This window comes from Rattus norvegicus, chromosome 17 (assembly GCF_021556685.1).
Source record: "Rattus norvegicus strain SHRSP/BbbUtx chromosome 17, alternate assembly SHRSP_T2T, whole genome shotgun sequence".
Lineage (NCBI taxonomy): Eukaryota > Metazoa > Chordata > Mammalia > Rodentia > Muridae > Rattus > Rattus norvegicus.
Window position 1 is genome coordinate 93,813,539 of NC_141550.1, and position 26,291 is coordinate 93,839,829.

General features: G+C 39.8%; 1 protein-coding gene across 4 annotated transcripts in view; it reads left to right on the forward strand.

Annotated features, from left to right (window-relative positions):
• Positions 1-6,819: 6,819 nt before the first annotated feature.
• Positions 6,820-26,291, forward strand: part of Lyst (lysosomal trafficking regulator) — a 196,021-nt gene continuing 176,549 nt past the window's right edge. For 3 of the 4 annotated variants that reach the window (XM_087591609.1, XM_087591610.1, XM_087591611.1), the window contains exon 1: positions 6,893-6,976. The gene's annotated coding sequence lies outside the window, so the exon portion shown is untranslated. 4 annotated transcript variants of the gene reach the window in all.

Consider the following 26,291-nt stretch of genomic DNA (forward strand, 5'->3'; position numbering starts at 1 on the left):
CCTGTTTTTCCTTTGAGTAGAGGAAGGCTACTGATATGTTTGAGTTAATTTTATACCCAGCACTTTGCTGAAGTTGTTTATCAGGTTAAGTAGTTCTCTGATGGAACTTTTGGGGTCACGTAAGCACACTATCATACCATCTGCAAATAGTGATATTTTTATTTCTTCCCTTCCAATTTGTATCCTTTTTACCTCCTTTTGCTGTCTGATTGCTCTGGCTAGGACTTTGAGAACTATATTGAATAAGTAGGGACAGAGTGGGCAGCCTTGTCTAGTCCCTGATTTTAGTGGGATTGTTTCAAGTTTCTCTCCATTTAGTTTGATGTTAGCTACTGGTTTGCTGTATATTACTTTTACTATGTTTAGATATGGGCCTTGAATTCCTGATCTTTTCAGGACTTTTATCATGAAGGGGTGTTGAATTTTGTCAAATGCTTTCTCTGCATCTAATGAAATGATCATGTGGTTCTTTTTTTTTTTTTTTTTTTTTTTGGTTCTTTTTTTCGGAGCTGGGGACCGAACCCAGGGCCTTGCGCTTCCTAGGCAAGCGCTCTACCACTGAGCTAAATCCCCAACCCCGATCATGTGGTTCTTATCTTTGGGTTTGTTTATATAGTGGATTACATTGATGGATTTTCATATATTAAAGCATCCTGCATCCCTGAGATGAAGCCTACTTGATCATGATGGATGATCATTTTGATGTGTTCTTAGATTCAGTTTGCCAGAATTTTATTGAGTATTTTTGTGTCAATATTCGTAAGGGAAATTGGTCTGAAGTTCTCTTTCTTTGTTGTGTCTTTGTGTGGTTCTTTGTGTGGTTTAAGTATAAGAGTAATTGTGGCTTCATAGAAGGAATTTGGTAGTGCTCTGTCTGTTTCTATTTTGAGGAATAGTTTGGACACTATTGGTATGAGGTCTTCCATGAAGGTCTGATAGAATTCTGCACTGAACCCATCTGGTCCAGGGTTCTTTTTGGTTGGGAGACTTTTAATAACTGCTTCTATTTCTTTAGGAGTTATGGGGTTGTTTAGATGGTTTATTTGTTCCTGATTTAACTTTGGTACCTGGTACCTGTCTAGAAAATAGTTTATCTCTTCCAGATTGTCCAGTTTTGTTGAATATAGACTTTTGTAGTAGGATCTGATGAGTTTTAAAATTTCTTCAGATTCTGTTGCTATCTCTCCCTTTTCATTTCTGATTTTGTTAATTTGGACACATTCTCTGTGCCCTCTGGTTAGTCTGGCTAAGGGTTTATGTATTTTGTTGATTTTCTCAAAAAAAAAAACCAGCTCGTGGTATTGTTGATCTTTTGTATAGTCCTTTTTCCCCCCACTTGGTTGATTTCAGCCCTGAGTTTGATTATTTCCTGCCTTCTACTGCTCTTGGGTTTATTTATTTCTTTTTGTTCTAGAGCTTTTAAGTGTGCTGTCAAGCTGCTGATATATGCTCTCTCCTGTTTCTTTCTGCAGGCACTCAGAGCTATGTGTTTTCCTCTTAGCACAGCTTTCATTGTGTCCCATATGTTTGGGTATGTTGTACCTTCATTTTCATTAAATTCTAAGAAGTCTTTAATTTCTTTCTTTATTTCTTCCTTGACCAAGTTGTCATCGAGTAGAGCGTTGTTCAACTTCCATGTATATGTGGGCTTTCTGTCTTTATTGTTGTTATTGAAGACCAGTCTTAGTGCATGGTGATCTGATAGGACGCATGGGATTATTTCTATCTTCCTGTATCTGTTGAGGCCTGTTTTGTGACTGATTTTATGGTCACTTTTGGAGAAGGTACCATGAGGTGCTGAGAAGAAGGTATATCCTTTTGATTTAGGATGGAATGTTCTATAAATATCTGTTAAATCCATTGTTTCATAATTTCTGTTAGTTTTCTATGTCTCTGTTTAATTTCTGTTTAATGTTCTATAAATATCTGTTAAATACATTTGTTTCAAATTTCATAATTTGTTTCATAATTGTTAGTTTTTCTATGTCTCTGTTTAATTTCTGTTTCCATGATCTGTCCGTTGATGAAAGTGGGGTATTGAAATCTCCTACTATTATGGTGTGAGGTATAATGTGTGCTTTGAGCTTTATTAGGGTTTCTTTTATGAATGTAGGTGCCCTAGCATTTGGAATATTTCTTTAGCTTAGGGAAGTTTTCTTCTATAGTTTTGTTGAATATATTTACTGGCCCTTTAAGTTGGGAGTCTTCACTTTCTTCTATACCTTTCATCCTTAGTTTTGATCTTCTCATTGTGTCCTGTATTTCCTGTATGTTTTGGGCTAGAAACTTTTTGCGTTTTATATTATCTTTGACAGTTGTGTCAATGTTTTCTATGGTATTTTCTGCCCCTAAGATTCTCTCTTCTATCTCATGTGATGCTTGTATCTACAGCTCCTTGTCGTTTCCTTAGGTTTTCTATATCTAGGGTTGTCTCCCTTTGTGCTTTCTCTATTGTTCCTATTTCCATTTTCAATTCATTCACCTGTTTGGTTGTGTTTTCCTGTAATTCTTTCAGGGATTTTTGTGTTTCCTCTCTAAGGGCTTCTACTTGTTTACTTGTGTTTTCCTGCATTTCTCTAAGGGAGTTCTTTATGTCTTTCTTAAAGTCCTCTAACATTATCAAAATGTGATTTTAAATCTAAATCTTGCTTTTCTGGTGAATACCCAGTATTTTCTTTGGTGGAAGAACTGGGCTCTGATGATGCCAAGTAGTCTTGATTTCTGTTGCTTAGGATCCTGGAGTTGCCTCTAGCCATTGGGTTGTCTCTGGTGTTTGCTTGTCTTGCTGTTTTTGAGAGTGACTTGACCCTGCTGTAGGCCTCTGTGTCAGCACTCCTGTAGAACTGTTTTCCTGTTTTCTTTCAGCCTTTCCTGAGAACAGGTGCTCTGATTTCAGGTGTGTTGGCACTTCTGGAGACTGTCTTCCAGCTCTAGGTGTGGGCAGGAATCAAAGTGTCCCGCCTCTGATTGCTCGTAGGTCCTTGCACACTGCGGGCCCAGTTGGCACTATGCAATTCCGTCTTGGGTCTGGACTGTGGGCAGAGGGTAGTCTCCTCTAACTTCTCTGAAGTATCCACACTTCTGAGGGTCCAGCTCTCTCCCCCACAGGATTTGGGTGCAGGGAGGTGTTTGGCCAGTTCAGTTCGGTCCTGTGTGCAGACCATACCATGGGTACCAGCGGCTGTTTGTCCCTCTATCCCTGTGTCCAAAGGCACTGTGCAGTTTCTCCTTGCACCAGAGATGTAGGCAGAGGTGTGCAGAGGTGGCAGTCTGTCCTGCAGCCTCTGGATGTCTGCCCTCCTGGGTGTTCAGCTCTTTTCCCCAGGGAATTTGGGTGCAGGGAACTCTACAGTATATATTTTCAAGCCTTAATGTTATAGTCTCATTTTAGCTTTCATTCTGAGGCAAGTTTTATTGTCAATTTACTGCTATAAAAGTCCTCCAGGGTAGCAAATAAACATAAGTAGTTTTCTTCTTTATTATTCATTTTTCTCTCGTTAGATGTTTTTCTTCTTTGTATGTTCTCAATTACTATTTTGATATTCATTTGAAATCCCTTAAGCTAAGTGATTTAGTTTGTGTATACTTTGTGTTCTATTATTTATTCATATTTACTCATTTTTGCTTTTGTTGTTTTAAGAAAGGGCCTCAAACTGGTTATGTGGCCCAGGATGACCTTGAACTCCTGATCCTCCTGCCTCCACTTCTGGAGTGCTAGGCATGTACTATCATGCTTGAATTATAATATTCTAATATGCCATGTTAGTTTTGTTTTTACATTTACTTATATGTTTGTTTGCTTGTTTGGTATGTGTGTGCGTATGCATGTGCACAAGCCATGAAACACATGTGGAGGTCAGAGGACAACTTGTAGAATTTAGTTCTTTCCTTCAGTTGTGCAGGTTCAAATTCAAGAATCAAATTCAAGTTTTCAAGGTTAGCATTGAATTTGTGGCGATTGTCTTGCCTTAGTCTCTGAAATGCTAAGATTACCAGTGTTCACTACTATACTTGGCTTAATTCTAAAGTGTTCTTGAATAAAATAAATACTGTAATGCCTTTTTTAAAATCCCTTATGATGATGGTGGACAATGTCATAAATGCCATTATTTTGGCCTTTTACAAATAAAAATATTTTGAGGGTCAGTGTATACCATTATGTAATGTCTTCCATTTTCTTTCCAGTTAATGAAGCCTTGCTCATTCATTTGTAATTTCTCTTCCAAGGGAAACAAAAAGCAGCTTGTTACTTGATAATTTTCTGTTACTTTTTGTTCACTAAAAAGGTTTGTTTATTTCTTTGTTGTTTTAAATTGGTGGGAGAACTTTGGGTGAACAAGAGTAGATTCATTCTTGGGTAAATATGTGATCAGTAAGGTGTAACTACTTTTCTTCTCTGTGTTTAGAGACATTGTAGGGTTTCAAGTGCCTGGCATGAGGTAGGCAGAGATCTTAGCACTTTGTATGTTGCCTATCCCCAGAATACTGGCATTTTAAGAGACTGCCTGCCAGAGGAAGTGGGTAACCTCTGCCCAAAGATATGAGCTGTTAATGGTTAAATACCGGAATCAGATGAAGCTATTTTAAAAAGAGAAATTTTCCTAGAGAGACCCCTTCAGCCACATCAGTGGGTAACTGTATACTCTGCTTTATCATCAGGCCATTAAGGAATTTGAGGAATTAAGAGTTGCATTTGGTAAATAGCCTTTGAATATAACATCCTGAATTGTTTTAATTTCTCAATTCCTGGGCGAAAAAGTGACTGGAGGCCTTAGGTCTACAGTGATTCCCTACTATTATAGACAGATTATGCAGTGTGGAAGCTACCCACTGGGATTTCCAGGGTTTGTGTCTTAGAGCAAGGCATTGGACCAGGGACACATAGGATAGTGGTAGAAAGAAAGGGAAGTTTATTAAGGAAGAAATGTTTGAGCCAGAGCTGGAGAGAGATCAAAAGCTCAAAGCATGGACCATGGGGGTTGTGAGTCTTTATAAATCATTTACACAGCCCCTGCCTTTCCTCACATATGTATGCCATGGGCTTTTCTCAGACATGTTCTAACTATTATATGTATCCTTTGGTGGTGAAAATGGGGACTCCATGGTTTTTCTGTCATTGATTGTAATCTCTCCACCTTACTCTTCTGCTACATGATCAAGCCATAGACTATTTGATTATTGGAAGACTTTAAAAACTGCCAAATGATACCAAATATATCAGTATTAGCTTTGACTTTCCCCTCATGGTTCTGTTATCTCAAAGGCTGGCCAAAGTTATGGCTGGAAGATGAGAAAGGATGGCTCCTAAGCTGTTCAAATGCCTATAGCAACATCATTTTGTCAATCTTAGGCTTAGTTAGACTGTCTGTGATGAGGCTCAGATATTCTTTTATTTAACTTGTGGTTCTCACACTCAGAAGAGATTGGCATATTAAATTAAAGTATGTAACATTAATAGTCATCAGAGAAAACCACAGCTGTGCACAAGTTAAAGCGGCAAAGTCCAATTTTATCTAGTGGTAATGTAACAAAAAATAAAACAAAATAAAACAAAACAACCCCCACCCCAGGTATAGAGCTGGCCTTTGTTCTAAAGACACTAGGGATAAGTGGGGATTCATAGTCAAGAAACATGGAGACCATGGTTGATACCAACAGGGGTAAATTTTGGTAACACAAACCTTGAAAGATTCTTGTTGAAGGCAGGCCAGGATGAATAGATACCAAAGGTGGGGACAGAAACATTTTTGTTAGCTAGGGAGGGTGTGATTGTGTATATGAGGATTCTTGCTAAACTGCCTTGGCGATTGCTAAACCTAGAGTTTACAAAGATGTGCACACATAGCACATGGGCCAAGGAGAAGGTTCAAAAGTCAGACTAAAGTTTGATTTATGTAAGAATCTTTGTCACATGGCCCAATGTATGCAAGCCATAATTCTGGACTCAGAATTTTTTGCAAGTTTCTCTCTTTCTGTTTCTTGACAGAAATATAGGGTCAGGCCCCAACTATTTTTTTTTAAAGCCTTTGACCTTCAACAGAAGATAGGACAACAATTCATCGCATATACTGTCCGTGAAAACAAAACAAAACAAAAAATAAAAACAAGGAAAATTTATTCTGAGGCAACTTTGAGTGAATATTGCTTAGTAATACAGACTCGAGTTTCCCAGAATTATACGTTCTATTGTGGAAGAGGTTTACACGAGGTCTTACAGACATAGAACAAAAGACCATAAATAAATATATTTGCCAAATACAGGGAAAAGGACACCAGGTGGGCAGACTACAGCACAGCAGGAAAATCTCCCGCTGATGATATTCCTTTGAGCATTGCTGAAAAGCCAGTCGTTGGCTAAGTCTAACAATACATTCCAAATGTTTTACATAACAGCCACTAAGATCTTAGGTCAGCTACAGAGGTTGGTAATAAGAGGTTTTTAAAGGACCTAAAGATAGTCCAAGATAATTTTGGCTACTGATCATTCATCATTCCATAATGGTAAAGTTCTAGTCAGTCAGTCGCTTTGAGCAGTCTTCAACACAGAAGTAGCTTTTCCAGTGAACGTAAGTTTACAGTAGAAAGAAGACCCTTTATTTGCACTTCAGGGGCTGAGTCTCAGGGTTGGACAAGGCTTTATGCTGCCGGGAGGAGTGAAACTCAGAGAAGCTGCACAGGGCCTGCCCCCTGCACTTGTCCCGCCTTCTTCCTCTCATTGGCTGAGATTCTCCACGCATCACGTCGGCGACCCCGGCGTGCCCTCCCGGCGGGGCGGGACGCTAGGCACTCGAGGTGGGGCCTGTGCGCATGCGCAGAGGAGCGGTTCTAGGTCCGGGAGGGGGAGGAAGGGGTGGTGTTCCCGGTTTCCCGGGTTACCTGAGGGGGCGGGGGTGAGAGCTCACGCTAGCCGGGCAGCTGTGGCGAGTCGGGATTCTCTTGCAAGGGTGCGAGCCTCGCGGCGGACCAGAGAACGGAGGTAAAGACGGCAGCGGGCTCCTTTCGAGGGTCAGGGTCTCGACTTCAGCGGGGCATGGCGGGAAGGTGGCGGGCTGCCCGGGCGGGGTCGTGCCGCCCTGAGGGAACGGGTGGTGCCCGGAGCTCGGCCGGGCCGGGGTTCGCTTGCACTCGGAGCTCTGCACGTTTGCTGATTAAGGCGGTCCCCGGCCCCGAGGACTGTGATGGGATGGCGGCGCGGACCCCATACTAACTTTACTTACCGGCCAGCTCTTGCGACGGGCCAGTGCCCTCAGGGGGCGCTTCACCTCGGGGAGCGCTTGTCCGGGACCACCGCTACCCCTCAGCCTGCCGGGTCCTTCCCTGCAGGTGACAGCGGGAGCTGACAGGTTCAGGGCGCCTCACTTCGAGCTGCGGGCCCATCTGTCATTCCTACCCTGGTGCTCCTGAGTCCCTGCTCTCCCTTCCCTGCCCGTGACACCTGCTGCGGGACTCCGCAAACAACCCTTCGTGGTTCGCGCGCATCTCTAGAGCGGTGGCTGAGATGTTAATATAATAGAGAGATGACCTAGGGAGATTTATTCTGCCACAGGAGGCGGAGGGTTCATGATGGAGGGTTGGAGCTCAGGGAGTCAAGAAAAGTGTCCTCATCCAATCCTCAAAAGGATAAACAAAACAGCAAAACATCACACACACACACACACACACACACACACACAGAGAGAGAGAGAGAGAGAGAGAGAGAGAGAGAGAGAGAGAGAGAGAGAGAGAGAGAGAGAAGTTACTGGTGTGAGAGAAAAATTTTAGGGTGTTGACTCGTGTTGAATACACATTTGTGTTGAATTCTGGCCAGTATTTCCTTAAGGATCAAATTCATTTTCCATTTTCTCCAGGGTTTGTTTAACAGATTGATATGGCACATTGATTTGAGTTTTTTCTTCCTGAAGGCACTGATCTGCCATTACGTTTAAATTCCACACCTAGTAACCTTATACTAATAAAGATGTTGGCTCTTAGCTTTTATTATGTAGCTAATTTGTAGGGGATATTTGTTTTTAAAGAGCCTTGCAAGGAACTTTCTGTTGCTTTTTGCTGTCATCCACGTTGATACTAATACATATAGATATTGAGAGAGAGAGATGAGTTTCTGTAATTTAGTTTCCATTAAAACACTTCCCAGACAATAAATTTCATATACATGCATTTAGCAAAGATCTGATATGTGTATTGTGAGCCATACACTTTTTGTAAGCAGATAAATACCCCCTTCATCTTCTGGAAGAACCTTAGATCATAAGTAAATAGAATATGCCCTTGTCAGATGATATTAAAGGACTTAGAGAAAAAGCAGGGAGAAGACAGAGCCAGAAATGGGTTGCAATTTGATTAGAGGTAGTTAGGAAAGGTCTTCTGGAAAAAAACGACATTTGATAACCGGAAGGAAGTGAGGGGTGATCCATGCTCTTTTCTGAGGGAAGGATGTGCAGTGAGAAAGCCACTTGCAAAAGCCCTGAGGCAATAGTGTGGAGACTAAAGTCTGAAGAGAGCTGAAAGTCTGGTCTGGCTATGTTGGAGCCAGTTAAGTAAGAGTTGTAGAGTACTGACAGATTAAAAGGGTGAGAGATCAGATTCTGAAAGGCTTCATAGGCCTTTGTAGGGAGAGGAGTCCTCTTTTTGATTACAAACTGATATTATCAAGCTTGATTTCCAAAGGAACCATACTATGGCTAATTGGAAAATATACCACCATGTGGGGGAAGGGTTAGCAGGAACAGAAGCAGATACCAACTCTAGGGATATTAGTGTAATGCTGCCAGAAATGACATAAGAATTTGTGGCTGTGGTGAGAGGTTATTGACTTTTTAATACATTGTGTATAGAGATGTAGAGGACAGCAACCATTTTGTCTTTAGCAAGAACCATAGAGTAGGAAGGTACGGAGAGCTTTCTGAGAAGAGTAGGCTTGGCTGGGAGGTTAGGTTTTAGGAGATAAAATAAAACATCCAAGTGGAGATTATTCATAGTAGATATTAGTGGCTTTGCATTTCAGATTTTTTTATGTTGCCTTGACTATTCCATGAGCTTAACCACTTTGCCCATAAATGGACAATTTTTCTTTCATGTTTACCTCTTTTTTTTTCCCTCCCAGTGTTGGGAATCAAACCCAGTGCTTTGAGCATGCTAAGAAAGTACTTTTACTAAGCCGTTTCTCTGGTTCATTTTCTTTTTAGTTGTTTTGAACCAACTTAGTCATTTATGTTCCCAAATGTAGTTTTGGTTTTATTTGATTGGACTTAGTCCATGTGTTTGTTAGTTTTAGTTGTAGAGAAAGCCATACAATACAGAACTCCTGAGTATTTTTATAGTCTGCTGCTATATTTAACTTGAACACCTTCATCTGATTTTTTAAAAATTATTTTTAGATGCCTGTTGAAAAGAATTTAAGCTCCCAAAATGTTATCAAATGTGGCTTTTCTTGGCCATTTGTGAAATTACAATGTAAATGACCTGAATTTTTAAAATGCTTTTCTAATAAGCAACAAAGAGATTATCTTAATTCTTTTGTTTTATTACAGATGACTTGAAATAAATGGACCATCACATTCTAAATGGAGAATTTTTTTCTTAACATCAGAATATAAAGTATTAGACAAATATACTTTGATCTGTAAAACTTGATGGAGCATCACTGTAGTCCCAACTACTTGGGAGACTGAAGCAGGAGGATCACATGTTCAAGACCAGCCTGGACAGTTTAACAGCTTAGTGAGGCTGTGAGAAAATGGGATTGAGAATGTGGCAGGGTGGCAGAGTACTTGTCTGACATGCACAGGTCCCTGGGTTTAATCTTTAGTACTGGGAAAGAAAACAACAACAAAATACTTGTATCAGAAAATATGTAGTCCTGAGATCTACACTTTACAATGAAGAACCAGAAAATCACTACTACTTTATAATAAACTTTCAGCATATCTGCCCTCTATTAGATTAGTGGGTAACTGCAAACTGATCATGGAGTCAGTGCAGCATCTCTATTCTTATTGGGTCTACCTTTTCATTGTTGCTTCTCACCAATGTTTGTTCTTGTACCTCTTAATTCCCTAGGCCTTGCTTATAGTGCTTGAGAGAGATGAGATACATTCGGAATCTTTGAATGTTTACTAAGTCTAAGCACTGGAAAGAATAGAATAAGGAATAAAAGTACCTAATATCATGAAATACTAATGCTTAAAACCAGTCATCTTGATTAGTTAAGAAAGAAATACAATTATTTTCCAAAAGGATAGTCATTGTTTCATTCAAATGTTAGTCTTTGAAATTGAAACCCACAGTGGTGAGGAAATGAGAGCTTCCAGCCATTAAATAAATGGAAAAATTAGAGGAACACTAGGATTCCACATACATTTAGTCATGTTTATAAAACTGTTTCTACCAATCTTTGAAAAGTAAAGAGCCATTTATATAGTAGGTTACTAATTAGTAGTTGAGTAATGGACTATAAGATCCTACAAAGTAATTATGCTATGTGTAGAAAGCCAAACACCCCCAACACACTTACGTGCATGCACATACACATACACAATCACAATCCTACAATTAAATAAAACCACTATGAACTTTGTAGTTCCATCTAGAAAATGTGCTTTTATGTATAGTGGCAGGAATCAAATCAGGGATGCTCGAGGTATAGATGAGGTAAGGGAGGAGGTACTGAAGGGAGAGATAACTAGGATGTAGGAGAAAACTGCAGGGAATGATAGACAGGTTCCACCATCTCTATCTCAATTATGACCATTGTTTCATGGATGTACACGTATGTTGAAACTGAACTTTAAAGATACAGCGTGTTCCATGTCATGCCAATTACACTTTAATAAGTGGTATTTAAAAGAATCTCAAGCTTCAAAAAACAGGAACCTGAAGTACATATTACCAAATGAAAGAAGGTAGTCTGAAAAAGTTATGTACTTTATTATTCCAAGTATGAGAAATTCTGGAAAAAGCAAAGCAAAACTCTGGAGACAGAAAACCAGAAGTTGAAGAAAGGGAATAATAAATGGGCAGAGAACACAGAGGATTTTTAGGGCAGTACAACACCATAGTGGTGGGTGTATATCATACATTTGTCAAAACCTGTTGTATGTACAACTGTGGGTCTTAATGTAAACTGTGACATTGGGATGAGAATGATCTGTCAATGTAAGTTTGTTAGTAACCAATGTACCTGTGGTGTGGGATGTTTATAGCCAGAGAAGCTGTGCGTGTGTGGAGACAGCAATATGTGATTTGCTTTTTCCATTTGATTTTAAGGTGAACCTAAAACTGCTTTATGGTTGGCTGGAATTTGTGATCCTCCTTTCCTTGAGTGCTGAAATAAATGGTGTACACCATCATGCCCAGTAAAATTGCCTATTTTACCCTTCGAAACTGAAGAATAGAGGTGAATCTGAGAAATTGTATATTGAAAGATTTGACACTGAGTCTCAGAAAAATTATGTTAGATTGCCAAGTACTTCATGACTCATGATCAGAAAAGAAAGCATTGATTACTGAGACCCATCCATTTTTAAAGAATAAGTCAGTGATCTAACCTCATGCTCACTTTGTTTAAGACAGCATAATAACAGCATATTCTTTTTATAGCACATCACGATGTGCAGAATATGCACTCAGTATTTAATCTTGAGAAGCCCACCCCCTGAGTTAGTTTAAGATGGAAAAAGTGTGAGCAGTAGTAGTCCTAGCCTAAGAAATGGAATAAAGGAAAGGAAAGAAAGCAGGCTTTGCAGAGTCTAAACTGGATAAATAGTGATGCTGATTATGTTTAATTTTTAAAATACATGAAACAGAAACAAAATCAGTTTTCAGTTTGGGGGAATGTAGTTGTTTAATTTTTTTCATTGAGCCAAGTTGTATAGAATTAAATAAATCTAATTATGTAAAAACATCTTTATTCTGTAGGTATAGCCTTTCAGATACTTTGGAAAAGAAGATGAGACAGTGCATGGAATCTTGACCTGGGAGGTGGATTGGCCAGTATGTTTTTCTTTAAGGAGTAATGTCAAAGATACTTGTGTGAATTGAGGGAAAGATGTTTCCTATAATAGAAAGGTGCTAATTGATTGAATATAGTATGAAAGAAGCGGGAGGTGTGGGCCCAGGAGCAAATGTAAAAAGGGTTACTCAGAAGAATAACAATGTCTTCCTGTTTGCAAAAGAAAAGGAAATAAGGCAGTGGGTTGAGGTAGAGCTGAACATCCAGGGTGCTGTCTCTTTTCTCTGTGAAGCAAGGTTTTCTGCTCAGACTGAAAAATGTGAGTTGGGTATGCTTGGGAAATACTTTAAGCCTACTGTATTGGAATTTCTTGGTTTTTGTGGCTAATTGAGTCCAGAAAAGAGCTCTTGTATGGAGATGAATGAATTTAAACAAGGACTAGTGACCTAATTACTGAATTCTGATAAATATTCTTAGATTTGAAATCACAAATGTTCAGGGGTTTTCAGAATGGTTAAGTAGTTTTCTCCATGATCTGCTTTGGTTAGACGAAAAAGCAAGTGTGGTAAACTGAACCTGGATGGGAATAGGAAAGAATGGTGTAATGAAGAACCTGGCAAGAAGAGTGGTATGACACCAAGGAATGGTAGATGGCAGTGGGGTCATTGTTCAAAGCAGTGACACCCAGGTCTCCTACTCAATTGGGGAAAAGCCAAGCCAACTTGAGGCTGATACATGTGGAGAGTAGAGAAGGTGAAGAATCTTAATAAAACAGGACTTATGTCGGATTTATGGTAGTAATGAAATTCTAGAGGTGGAAAAAGGGGTAAACATAAAAATTTTGAATTTAAAATTTCAGAGTTGGAACAATTTTAAGTAATAAAAGTCAAAATATAGCTGCTTTCTGGGAAACCAGTCTTAATAGTGCTAATCACAACAATAGTACTGCTAGTGCTAGTCAGTGCTTTCCTGAAACTACACAACCTGGAGTACCTGGGTCTGCCTAGCTTGAAAGTCCTTATGGCCAGCTATTAAACTGTGCTAATCTGCAAAGCAGGAACCATGAAAAATAAAGGTTAACACTAGTATATTAGGATTACTTGTTCTTATAAATAATAAACCCCAGAAGATCAGCTCTTGTGGAGAACGTACGATGTTGATAATAAATTGTAACGTCCTACTCAAAACCTGACCAGTAGGTGACAACTGTAAATGTAACCCTGAATGTAGATAAAATGAAGCACTATGTTCGAGAATCCTCATGAATAGTGACTTTTCCCAGACTGAGAACTTGGTGATGTAATGATGTCATTGAGAAGAGGAGGTGAAGGTATTCTAGCTTCTTAGCAACAGTGATGGGGCTTAGGAAGGAGTAAAGTACATGGGCAGGGGGCTCAGGAGTTACCCAGTAAAGTGTCTGCCTCATATGTTTTGAAGCCATGTAAAAATGGTAGCCCTAGTAGCATGCACTTAAAATTGCAGCTCTGGGGAGGCAGATACAACAGGACCCCTGCCTAGTTGTCCAGTATAACCTAACTGTTGAATTCCAGGACAGTGGGATACACTGTCTCAAAAAAGATGGATGATGTTTCTGAGGTCATGCACACATACACATGTATATCTGCGCGAGTGCACGCGTGCATACACACACATACTCTTTTTTATATATTCATATATGTGTGTGTGTGTGTGTGTGTGTGTGTAAAACAACAAAAAGTTTAAGGAGGACTTACCTAGTAGGATACAAAACCTCAGAGGAATGGGTGAGTATGTGGGGCAGTCATACAGTTTGTTGGTCAAATAGATGGTATTTTGAGAACAAAGGGTGTCATTATTAATTATGCTTGGACAAAATACATAATCCAGGACTAGGCTGGGCGCCCCAGTGAAGGTAAGCAGAGGAGTTACATTGGAAAAGGGTAGATTCTGAGATTGAGTGCACTGAGTCTTTTATTAGAGGGGCTTGTATGGTACCAGCATAAGAATGTTTTCTCTAGTGTCATGGTGCTGTCCAGAGACTTTCTGGCTATCTCTTAAATAAGAAATTCCGAACTCATCTTTGTATGAGCATTTAGGAAGTCATTGAACATGTAGTTGATAGCTGAAACCTCAGAAGTGGTTTAGTTCATAGAACGAGAGTACAGACACACAGTGTAATGAGGAGGAGGGTAGAATCCAGAGCCTCATCAACATGAGGAGCTGGCAGAGAAGAATCTAGACAAGGACTAGGCTGTAATCAGAAGAGGATGTATATATATGAGTATATATGTGATCCCATAAGTCAGAAGAGAGGGTTAAGAACAGAAGGATCATTGATTTTCATATGCTTTATATTTTACAGAGAAATCTGGTCAGAGAAGTACTAGAGCATGGTTGTTGGGGGAATTTGGCATTTAGGTATCATTGCTCTTGACCTGAGTAGTTTCCAGGGAGGGCTGTGAGCAAATCCCAGGTTGCAGTGCCCAGAGCAGAGGGGAAGTGTACTTCCATTATAGACAATTTTAGTTTTCTTAACACAGGAGGTGTCAGTGGGGTACTTGCCCTGTTTTAAGTGCAAGCCATGAAGAGGGTAATGGAGTTGAGGGGTTAAATACTAAGAGGGAGCTGGGAGATGTCAAGTCAGAAAGTGTTGATGTCATTACAAAGGCAGAAGAAAGAGGAAAATATGTTCTGGACTTTTTTGAGATAGGGTTTTACTTTGTAGCCCAGGTTAACCTCACACTCACAATCATAGTTGCGTATTTTTTTCTGTTCTGAGATTCACAGCACCTGTCTTGCAAGATTTTTAAAAAAGATTTAAATGTGTATGCGTGTTGGGAACCAAACTTAGGTTCTTTGCAAGACCAACAAGTGCTCTTAACTTCTGAGCCATTGCTCTAGCTCCTGGGAGATGTGTTTTAAATAAATAAGACAAATTTATTAATTAAAAGTGTCAAATACTACAGTGGTTGGAAGTATTCAGTTTATACCTAGTGAGGACTAACTCTCATTTTCTCTTTACTGTTTTTAGCTCTGAGCTGTCCAACAGATTGTTGACATGCTTGTTATTTTCTGGGGCCTTTTTTTCTTTATACTTATCTCTTTTTTAAAAATTAGCTGTATTTTGTACATTGGAGATGTCTTATGATTAAATATAGTAATCCATATTTATGTTTTTAATATTCTTTAACATTGATCTACTCAAATGTGACTTGCTGCAGTTTTTATTTCATTTTATTTTATTTTTTTTCTTTTTTTTTTTCTTTTCTTTTTTTCAGAGCTGGGGACCGAACCCAGGGCCTTGCGCTCGCTAGGCAAGCGCTCTACCACTGAGCCAAATCCCCAACCCTTATTTTTTTTTATTAACTTGAGTATTTCTTATTTACATTTCAAATGTTATTCCCTTTCCTGGTTTCCGGGCAAACATCCCCCTAATCCCTCCCCCTCCCCTTCTTTATGGGTGTTCCCCTCCCCGCCCTCCCCCCATTGCCGCCCTCCCCCCAGCAATCACGTTCACTGGGGGTTCAGTCTTAGCAGGACCAAGGGCTTCCCCTTCCACTGGTGCTCTTACTAGGATATTCATTGCTACCTATGAGGTCAGAGTCCAGGGTCAGTCCATGTATAGTCTTTAGGTAGTAGCTTAGTCCCTGGAAGCTCTAGTTGCTTGGCATTGTTGTTCATAAGGGGTCTCGAGCCCCTTCAAGCTTTTCCAGTTCTTTCTCTGATTCCTTCAACAGGGGTCCTGTTCTCAGTTCAGTGGTTTGCTGCTGGCATTCGCCTCTGTGTTTGCTGTATTCTGGCTGTGTCTCTCAGGAGAGATCTACATCCGGCTCCTGTTGGTCTGCACTTCTTTGCTTCATCCATCTTGTCTAATTGGGTGGCTGTATATGTATGGGCCAAATGTGGGACAGGCTCTGAATGGGTGTTCCTTCAGTCTCTGTTTTAATCTTTGCCTCTCCCTTCCCTGCCAAGGGTATTCTTGTTCCCCTTTTAAAGAAGGAGTGAAGCATTCACATTTTGATCATCCGTCTTGAGTTTCATTTGTTCTAGGCATCTAGGGTAATTCAAGCATTTGGGCTAATAGCCAGTTATCAATGAGTGCATACCATGTGTGTTTTTCTGTGATTGGGTTACCTCACTCAGGATGATATTTTCCAGTTCCAACCATTTGTCTATGAATTTCATAAAGGCATTGTTTTTGATCTTGCTGCAGTTTTTATTGCTTCCATAGTTGTCTTCACTCCTTAGAAGACATAATTCATTGTGTTGAAGCAGCAGAACTATTAAATACATCGAGTTTGGGTGAGTGCGAAATTAAAACAGTGGTAAGAACAGTTTCCTCTTTTTTATCATAATAATGTGGCCTCTTTAAAAGGGCAGCAAAACATATTTATGAGTTCATAAAATGCACTCATTGTTGTAACCTCTGGTTATTCATCCATTGAAGTGGGAAATGTAGTGTGACCAGTGCAAGGAAGGTGTTCTGGTGTAACTTGTAGGGCAGCTCTGCATGTCCATCAGCTTCCTCATTACACCGCTTTCTGCACTTACTTTTTGGACTTTACTGCATTTTGAGAGAGAGAGAGAGAGAGAGAGAGAGAGAGAGAGAGAGAGAGAGAGAGAGAGAGAGAGAGTGTGTGTGTGTGTGTGTGTGTGTGTGTGTGTGTGTGTTGCACCCAGGGTCTTGAGTGCCAAGCAAGGGCTCTGATACTGAGCTGTATCCTCAGCCTCCACTTGGGATTTCTTAAAGATTAAAATGCTTTACTGGTGCTTCCAAACATAATAATCTGATAATTATTCTTGCATTTTTTTGTTGTGAGTCGCCTGATAGGGGTGCTGGGAACAGAAACTGGGTCCTCTGCTAGAGCAGCAAGTGCTCTTAACTGCTAAACCACCTTTCCAGCTCTACTCCTCATTTTTTTTTTTTTTTTTTTGGTTCTTTTTTTCGGAGCTGGGGACCGAACCCAGGGCCTTGCGCTTCCTAAGCAATCGCTCTACCACTGAGCTAAATCCCCAACCCCTCCTCATTTTTTTTTAAAATAAAATACTAGCATTGTTATTTTGACAAAATCTGGTTTTACTCACACTAAGGAAATATTGTAAATGGAGCTTCATGCTTGTTACATATTTTTATTTGTATACTGTCATGAAAGTTCACAGTCCAAAGTGACATTTAGAAATTATCTAGTTTTAATTTTCTGAATATAAGAATAGTAGGAGATGGGCTGGAATTAATGACATACACCCAGTTCTGGGGACTCAGGAGGCTAGATCAGGAGGATCCTAAGTTTGGAGTGACCTGGGCTGATTAGTTAGACCCTGTTTTAAAACAAATTGGCAAACCAATATCAAACTAACAGTTAAAAAGTGGGGGTGAATTGTTGGTGGGATTGCAGACTGGTACAACCATTCTGGAAATCAGTCTGGAGGTTCCTCAGAAAATTGGACATAGTACTACCTGAAGACCTAGCTATACCATTCCTGAGCATATACCCAAAGATGCTCCAACACATAACAAGGACACGTGCTCCACTATGTTCATAGCAGCCTTATTTATAATAGACAGAAGCTGGAAAGAGCCCAGATGCCCTTCACAGAGGAATGGATAAAGAAAATGTTTACACAATGTAGTACTACTCAGCTATTAAAAACAATGACTTTATGAAATTCGTAGGCAAATAGATGGAACTAGAAAATATCATCCTGAGTGAGGTAACTGAATCACAAAAAAACATGGAATACACTCACTGATAAGTGGATATTAACCCAAAAGCTTGGATTACCCAAGATGCAATCCACAGACCACATGAAGCTCAGGAAAAAGGAAGACCAAAATGTGGATGCGTCAGTCCTTCTTAGAAGCGGGAATAAAAATATTCACAGGAGGAAATACAGAGACAAAGTTTGGAGCAGAAACTGAAGGAATGACCATTAAGAACCTGCCCACCTGGGGACTTAGCCCATATACATACAACCACCAAACCCAGACAATATTGCTGATGCCAAGAAGTGTGTGTTGACAGGAGCCTGATAAAGTTGTCTCCTGAGAGTCTGTTCCAGAGCATGTCAAATACAGAGGTGAATGTTTGTAGCCAACCATTTAACTGAGAACAGGGCCCCCAGTTAGGGAAAGGATTGAAGGAGCTGAAGGAGCAGTCAAACAGAACTCCCAGGGACTAAACCACCATCCAAAGAGAACACATGGAGAGACCCATGACTCCAGCTGCATATATAGTAGAGGATGGCTTTGTTGGCCACCAATGGGAGGAGAAGCCTTTGGTTCTGTGAAGGCTCGATGTCCCAGTGTAGGGGAATGTCAGGGAGGGGAGATGGGAAGGGGTGAGAGGATAGGTGGGGAAATACCCTTATAGAAGAAGGGGGAAGGATGATGGGATAGGAGGTTTATGGAAGGGAAAGGGAATAACATTTGAAATGTAAATAAAAAAGTATCCAATAAAAAATATAAATCTTCATTCAAAGATTCTAAAAAAAAAGTAGGGGTGAGGGTTCATACATATTTGAGGTAACACAAAAACTCAAAAATATCTTTTATTTTTAGTCTGACATTTCATCTAGTATATTACTAATATCCTGAACATTTAAGTGTGTTTTAGGAATGTAATTCATTGGCCAAAATATGTCTGAGTATCCTAGGAACCTATAGCAATTGGCTTCCAGTATGTGATTCATGGATAATGTTATTTTTCTTTATGTGTCTGTCTATTATTATTATTATTATTATTATTATTATTATTATTATAGATAAGAAGGTGTCTCACTAGCCCTAGCTATCCTAGAACTCACTGAGCTTGAACTTGAGGCATATCTCATGTTTTAACCTCTCAAGTGCTAGAATTGCACACGTGTGCCACCATGCCAAGCTTACCTGTCCATATTCTCAACATAGGGATAGAAACTTATTGTGATGATGAGTGTGGATTAAATTTGAAAAGTCTTATCTCAGAAAATATTTTTTTGCTTCAGTTCTCCCAGACACTGTGTTCATCTCCCTTAATTAGCCCGCTTTACGCATGCTTACAGAACAGTTGATTCAACAACTGCATCTTGATTTGACCCCACTCTTTGATTTCTTGGACTGAAATATAACAAGAAACATTTTTCTATATTTGCTGTGCCAACTAAATTCATCCTTTCTTTAAAGGGGGTATTGTCTATGTAGACATTATGGAAGAATAAGAGGAAACTTGCACTGTCTAACCTTCCAAGATGTAGTCTAGGTTGGTTTTAAACCCATCATGGTCATTCTGTGTGGCTTTCTGAGACTGACTATAGGTTCGAGTCTCTTACCTGACATACAAGGTATCTTTAAGGCTTATGAATATCTGTGTTTAGGATTTCTAGACCTTATTTTGTGGAATCTTTTGTATATGTCAGAAAAACATATAAAACTTGATTATTATGATTTTGCTATAGAAATTATTTTATTATTTTCACTTTGCATTAGGTTTAGGCTTCAAATGATTTTTTAATGTTTCTTCAGAAAGTATGAAGAGCTATATGCCTATAATAAAAGTTTAAGAACTTTTTAAAAAGCCTGTATGCTTTGAATTGTAATCTTTTTTTTTTTTATTTATTTATTATGAGTACACTGTAGCTGTCTTCAGACACACCAGAAGAGGGCATCAGATCTCATTATAGATGGTTGTGAGCCACCATATGGTTGCTGGGATTTGAACTCAGGACCTCTGGAAGAGCAGTCAGTGCTCTTAACCGCTGAGCCATCTCTCCAGCCCCTTGAATTGTAATCTTTAACATAACATAAATGATATACCAACTTTTTCCATTAATTAATTTGTTCACTTTACATCCAGATCACAAACCCCCTTTTACTCCTCCCCCCATTTCCCTTCTGCTTCTCTTCTGAGAATAGGAGGCCCCCTTGAGTACCAACCTACCCTGGCACATCAAGTCACTGCAAGACTGGGCATATCCTCTTTCACTGAGGCAATCTTTTCACTAGGCAACCCAATCAGGGGAACAGGATCCACAGGTAACAGAGTCAAAGACATCCCCTGCTCCAATTGTTGGAGGACCCACATGAAGACCAAGCTGCACATATGCAACATATATGTGTGTGAGGAGTCCTAGGTCCAGCCCACATATGCTCTTTGGTTGGTGGTTCAATCCCTGGGAGTCCCCAAGGGTCCAAGTTAGTTGACTCTGTTGGTCTTCCTATGGAGTTCTTGTCTACTCTGGGCCCCTCAATTCTTCTCCCCAACTCTTCCACAAGACTCCCTGAATTCCATCTGTTTGCTTATGGGTCTCTGCCTCCGTTTTGGTTAGCTACGATGTGAGCCAGAGCTCTGGGATGGGGGATAGGAAGTTATGTCTATGGGAATGACTCTAGCTAAAACTCCTAGCAGTTGGGAATATGGGCCTGAAGTGACCTCCTCCTGAAGCCAGGCAGGACTCCCAGTGGAGAGATGAGGACACCAACCCATTCACAAAACCCTCAACCCCAAATTTGTCCTGCCTATAAAAAGTGTAAGGACAAAGATGGAGCAGAGACTGAATGAATGGCCAACCAGTGACTGGACCAATTTGAGACCCAGTCCATGGGCAAGAACCCATCCCTGGCACTATTAATGATACCCTATTATGTTTACAGACAGGAACCCTGCATGATTGTCCTCCTAGAGGTTCCACTCAGCTGATGACCAATATCAACTTTTATTCCTAAGGTTTTTTTAAAGATAGGAAACTTGGCTAAGGATTTTAAGAGTTTGTGTATCACCTTTCTTAGTACTTCACAGTTAGTTGTGGAATAGAAAAAGGCTTTTCTAAGTTTGTATTAGAGCCTTAGCTTGGGAAAGTTTCTTAAAAGTATTCGAGTATTCAAGTGTTTTCTATTAAGTGTTAGCATTAAGTGATTTGGTATTTATTGACTTCTTACTGTTTATAACATGCATTAAGCATTGATTTTCTTTAAGACCTGGATTAAAAAAAAATCCTTTAAAAGAGATTTAACTTAAGTTTTGCCTGCATATATATCTGTGTACAACATGCATGCAGTGCTTAAAGAAACCAGAAGAATCCTTTGGAATCCTTTGTCAAATCCTTTGGAACTAGAGTTAACAGATGGTTGTAAGGTAATATGTGGGTACTGGGATTTGAACCCAGGTTTTCTGGAAGAGCAACCAGTACTCTTTTTTTTTTTTTTTTTTTTTTTGGCTTCTGTCATCACATTCCATTCTTTTTTTAAAATTTTTTTTATTAACTTGAGTATTTCTTATATACATTTCCAGTGTTATTCCCTTTCCCGGTTTCCGGGCAAACATCCCCCCCTCCCCTTTCTTATCGGTGTTCCCCTCCCCATCCTCCCCCCATTGCCGCCCTCCCCCCATTGCCGCCCTCCCCCCAAAAATCTAGTTCACTGGGGGTTCAGTCTTAGCAGGACCAAGGGCTTCCCCTTCCACTGGTGCTCTTACTAGGATATTCATTGCTACCTATGGGGTCAGAGTCCAGGGTCAGTCCATGTATAGTCTTTAGGTAGTGGCTCAGTCCCTGGAAGCTCTGGTTGCTTGGCATTGTTGTACATATGGGGTCTCGAGCCCCTTCGAGCTCTTCCAGTTCTTTCTCTGATTCCTTCAACGGGGATCCTATTCTCAGTTCAGTGGTTTGCTGCTGGCATTCGCCTCTGTGTTTGCTGTATTCTGGCTGTGTCTCTCGGGAGAGATCTACATCCGGTTCCTGTCGGCCTGCACTTCTTTGCTTCATCCATCTTGTCTAATTGGGTGGCTGTATATGTATGGGCCACATGTGGGGCAGGCTCTGAATGGGTGTTCCTTCAGTCTCTGTTTTAATCTTTGCCTCTCTATTCCCTGCCAAGGGTATTCTTGTTCCCCTTTTAAAGAAGGAGTGAAGCATTCACATTTTGATCATCCGTCTTGAGTTTCATTTGTTCTAGGCATCTAGGGTAATTCAAGCATTTGGGCTAATAGCCAGTTATCAATGAGTGCATACCATGTATGTCTTTCTGTGATTGGGTTAGCTCACTCAGGATGATATTTTCCAGTTCCAACCATTTGCCTACGAATTTCATAAACTCGTTGTTTTTGATAGCTGAGTAATATTCCATTGTGTAGATGTACAACATTTTCTGTATCCATTCCTCTGTTGAAGGGCATCTGGGTTCTTTCCAGTTTCTGGCTATTATAAATAAGGCTGCGATGAACATAGTGGAGCACGTGTCTCTTTTATATGTTGAGGCATCTTTTGGGTATATGCCCAAGAGAGGTATAGCTGGATCCTCAGGCAGTTCAATGTCCAATTTTCTGAGGAACCTCCAGACTGATTTCCAGAATGGTTTTACCAGTCTGCAATCCCACCAACAATGGAGGAGTGTTCCTCTCTCTCCACATCCTCGCCAGCATCTGCTGTCACCTGAGTTTTTGATCTTAGCCATTCTCACTGGTGTGAGGTGAAATCTCAGGGTTGTTTTGATTTGCATTTCCCTTATGACTAAAGATGTTGAACATTTCTTTAGGTGTTTCTCAGCCATTCAGCATTCCTCAGCTGTGAATTCTTTGTTTAGCTCTGAACCCCATTTTTTAATAGGGTTATTTGTCTCCTTGCGGTCTAACTTCTTGAGTTCTTTGTATATTTTGGATATAAGGCCTCTATCTGTTGTAGGATTGGTAAAGATCTTTTCCCAATCTGTTGGTTGCCGTTTTCTCCTAACCACAGTGTCCTTTGCCTTACAGAAGCTTTGCAGTTTTATGAGATCCCATTTGTCGATTCTTGATCTTAGAGCATAAGCCATTGGTGTTTTGTTCAGGAAATTTTTTCCAGTGCCGATGTGTTCGAGATGCTTCCCCAGTTTTTCTTCTGTTAGTTTGAGTGTATCTGGTTTGATGTGGAGGTCCTTGATCCACTTGGACTTAAGCTTTGTACAGGGTGATAAGCATGGATCGATCTGCATTCTTCTACATGTTGACCTCCAGTTGAACCAGCACCATTTGCTGAAAATGCTATCTTTTTTCCATTTGATGGTTTTGGCTCCTTTGTCAAAAATCAAGTGCCCATAGGTGTGTGGGTTCATTTCTGGGTCTTCAATTCTGTTCCACTGGTCTATCTGTCTGTCTCTGTACCAATACCATGCAGTTTTTATCACTATTGCTCTGTAATACTGCTTGAGTTCAGGGATAGTGATTGCCCCTGAAGTCCTTTTATTGTTGAGGATAACTTTAGCTATCCTGGGTTTTTTGTTATTCCAGATGAATTTGCAAATTGTTCTGTCTAACTCTTTGAAGAATTGGATTGGTATTTTGATGGGGATTGCATTGAATCTGTAGATCGCTTTTGGTAAAATGGCCATTTTTACTATATTAATCCTGCCAATCCATGAGCATGGGAGATCTTTCCATCTTCTGAGGTCTTCTTCAATTTCTTTCTTCAGAGTCTTGAAGTTCTTATTCTACAAATCTTTTACTTGCTTGGTTAAAGTCACACCGAGGTCCTTTATATTATTTGGGTCTATTATGAAGGGTGTCGTTTCCCTAATTTCTTTCTCGGCTTGTTTCTCTTTTGTGTAGAGGAAGGCTACTGATTTATTTGAGTTAATTTTATACCCAGCCACTTTGCTGAAGTTGTTTATCAGCTTTAGTAGTTCTCTGGTGGAACTTTTGAGATCACTTAAATATACTATCATATCATCTGCAAATAGTGATATTTTGACTTCTTCTTTTCCGATCTGTATCCCCTTGACCTCCTTTTGTTGTCTGATTGCTCTGGCTAGAACTTCAAGAACTATATTGAATAAGTAGGGAGAGAGTGGGCAGCCTTGTCTAGTCCCTGATTTTAGTGGGATTGCTTCAAGTTTCTCTCCATTTAGTTTAATGTTAGCAACTGGTTTGCTGTATATGGCTTTTACTATGTTTAGGTATGGGCCTTGAATTCCTATTCTTTCCAGGACTTTTATCATGAAGGGGTGTTGAATTTTGTCAAATGCTTTCTCAGCATCTAATGAAATGATCATGTGTTCTGTTCTTTCAGTTTGTTTATATGATGGATCACGTTGATGGTTTTCCGTATATTAAACCATCCCTGCATGCCTGGGATGAAGCCTACTTGATCATGGTGGATGATTGTTTTGATGTGCTCTTGAATTTGGTTTGCCAGAATTTTATTGAGTATTTTTGCATCGATATTCATAAGGGAAATTGGTCTGAAGTTCTCTTTCTTTGTTGGGTCTTTGTGTGGTTTAGGTATAAGAGTAATTGTGGCTTCATAGAAGGTATTCAGTAGGGCTCCATCTGTTTCAATTTTGTGGAATAGTTTGGATAATATTGGTATGAGGTCTTCTATGAAAGTCTGATAGAATTCTGCACTAAACTCGTCTGGACCTGGGCTCTTTTTGGTTGGGAGACCTTTAATGACTGCTTCTCTTTCCTTAGGAGTTATGGGGTTGTTTAACTGGTTTATCTGTTCCTGATTTAACTTCGGTACCTGGTATCTGTCTAGGAAATTGTCCATTTCCTGCAGATTTTCAAGTTTTGTTGAATATAGGCTCTTATAGTAAGATCTGATGATTTTTTTGAATTTCCTCTGAATCTGTAGTTATGTCTCCCTTTTCATTTCTGATTTTGTTAATTTGGACACACTCTCTGTGTCCTCTCATTAATCTGGCTAAGGGTTTATCTATCTGGTTGATTTTCTCAAAGAACCAACTTTTGGTTCTTTTGATTCTTTCTATGGTCCTTTTTGTTTCTACTTGGTTGATTTCAGCTCTGAGTTTGATTATTTCCTGCCTTCTACTCCTCCTGGGTGTATTTGCTTCTTTTTGTTCTAGAGCTTTTAGGTGTGCTGTCAAGCTGCTGACATATGCTCTTTCCTGTTTCTTTCTGCAGGCACTCAGCGCTATGAGTTTTCCTCTTAGCACAGCTTTCATTGTGTCCCATAAGTTTGGGTATGTTGTACCTTCATTTTCATTAAATTCTAAAAAGTCTTTAATTTCTTTCTTTATTTCTTCCTTGACCAGGTTATCATTGAGGAGAGCATTGTTCAATTTCCACGTATATGTGGGCATTCTTCCCTTATTGTTATTGAAGACCAGTTTTAGGCCGTGGTGGTCCGATAGCACGCATGGGATTATTTCTATCTTTCTGTACCTGCTGAGACCGTTTTTTGACCAATTATATGGTCAATTTTGGAGAAAGTACCATGAGGAGCTGAGAAGAAGGTATATCCTTTTGTTTTAGGATGGAAATTTCTATAAATATCCATTAAGTGCATTTGGCTCATGACTTCTCTTAGTCTGTCTACGTCTCTGTTTAATTTCTGTTTCCATGATCTGTCCATTGATGAGAGTAGGGTGTTGAAATCTCCTACTATTATTGTGTGAGGTGCAATGTGTGTTTTGAGCTTTAGTAAGGTTTCTTTTACGTATGTAGGTGCCCTTGTATTTGGGACATAGATATTTAGGATTGAGAGTTCATCTTGGTGGATTTTTCCTTTGATGAATATGAAGTGTCCTTCCTTATCTTTTTTGATGAATTTTAGTTGAAAATTGATTTTATTTGATATTAGAATGGCTACTCCAGCTTGCTTCTTCTGACCATTTGCTTGGAAAGTTGTTTTCCAGCCTTTCACTCTGAGGTAGTGTCTGTCTTTGTCTCTGAGGTGTGTTTCCTGTAGGCAGCAGAATGCAGGGTCCTCGTTGCGTATCCAGTTTGTTAATCTATGTCTTTTTATTGGGGAGTTGAGGCCATTGATGTTGAGAGATATTAAGGAATAGTGATTATTGCTTCCTGTTATATTCCTGTTTGGATATGAGGTTATGTTTGTGTGCTTTTCTTCTCTTTGTTTTGTTGCCAAGACGATTAGTTTCTTGCTTCTTCTAGGGTATAGCTTGCCTCCTTATGTTGGGCTTTACCATTTATTATTCTTTGTAGTGCTGGATTTGTAGAAAGATATTGTGTAAATTTGGTTTTGTCATGGAATATCTTGGTTTCTCCATCTATGTTAATTGAGAGTTTTGCAGGATATAGTAACCTGGGCTGGCATTTGTATTCTCTTAGGGTCTGTATGACATCTGTCCAGGATCTTCTGGCTTTCATAGTTTCTGGTGTGATTCTGATAGGTCTGCCTTTATATGTTACTGGACCTTTTTCCCTTACCGCTTTTAATATTCTTTCTTTATTTTGTGCGTTTGGTGTTTTGACTATTATGTGACGGGAGGTATTTCTTTTCTGGTCCAATCTATTTGGAGTTCTGTAGGCTTCTTGTATGCCTATGGGTATCTCTTTTTTTAGGTTAGGGAAGTTTTCATCTATGATTTTGTTGAAGATATTTACTGGTCCTTTGAACTGGGAGTCTTCACTCTCTTCTATACCTATTATCC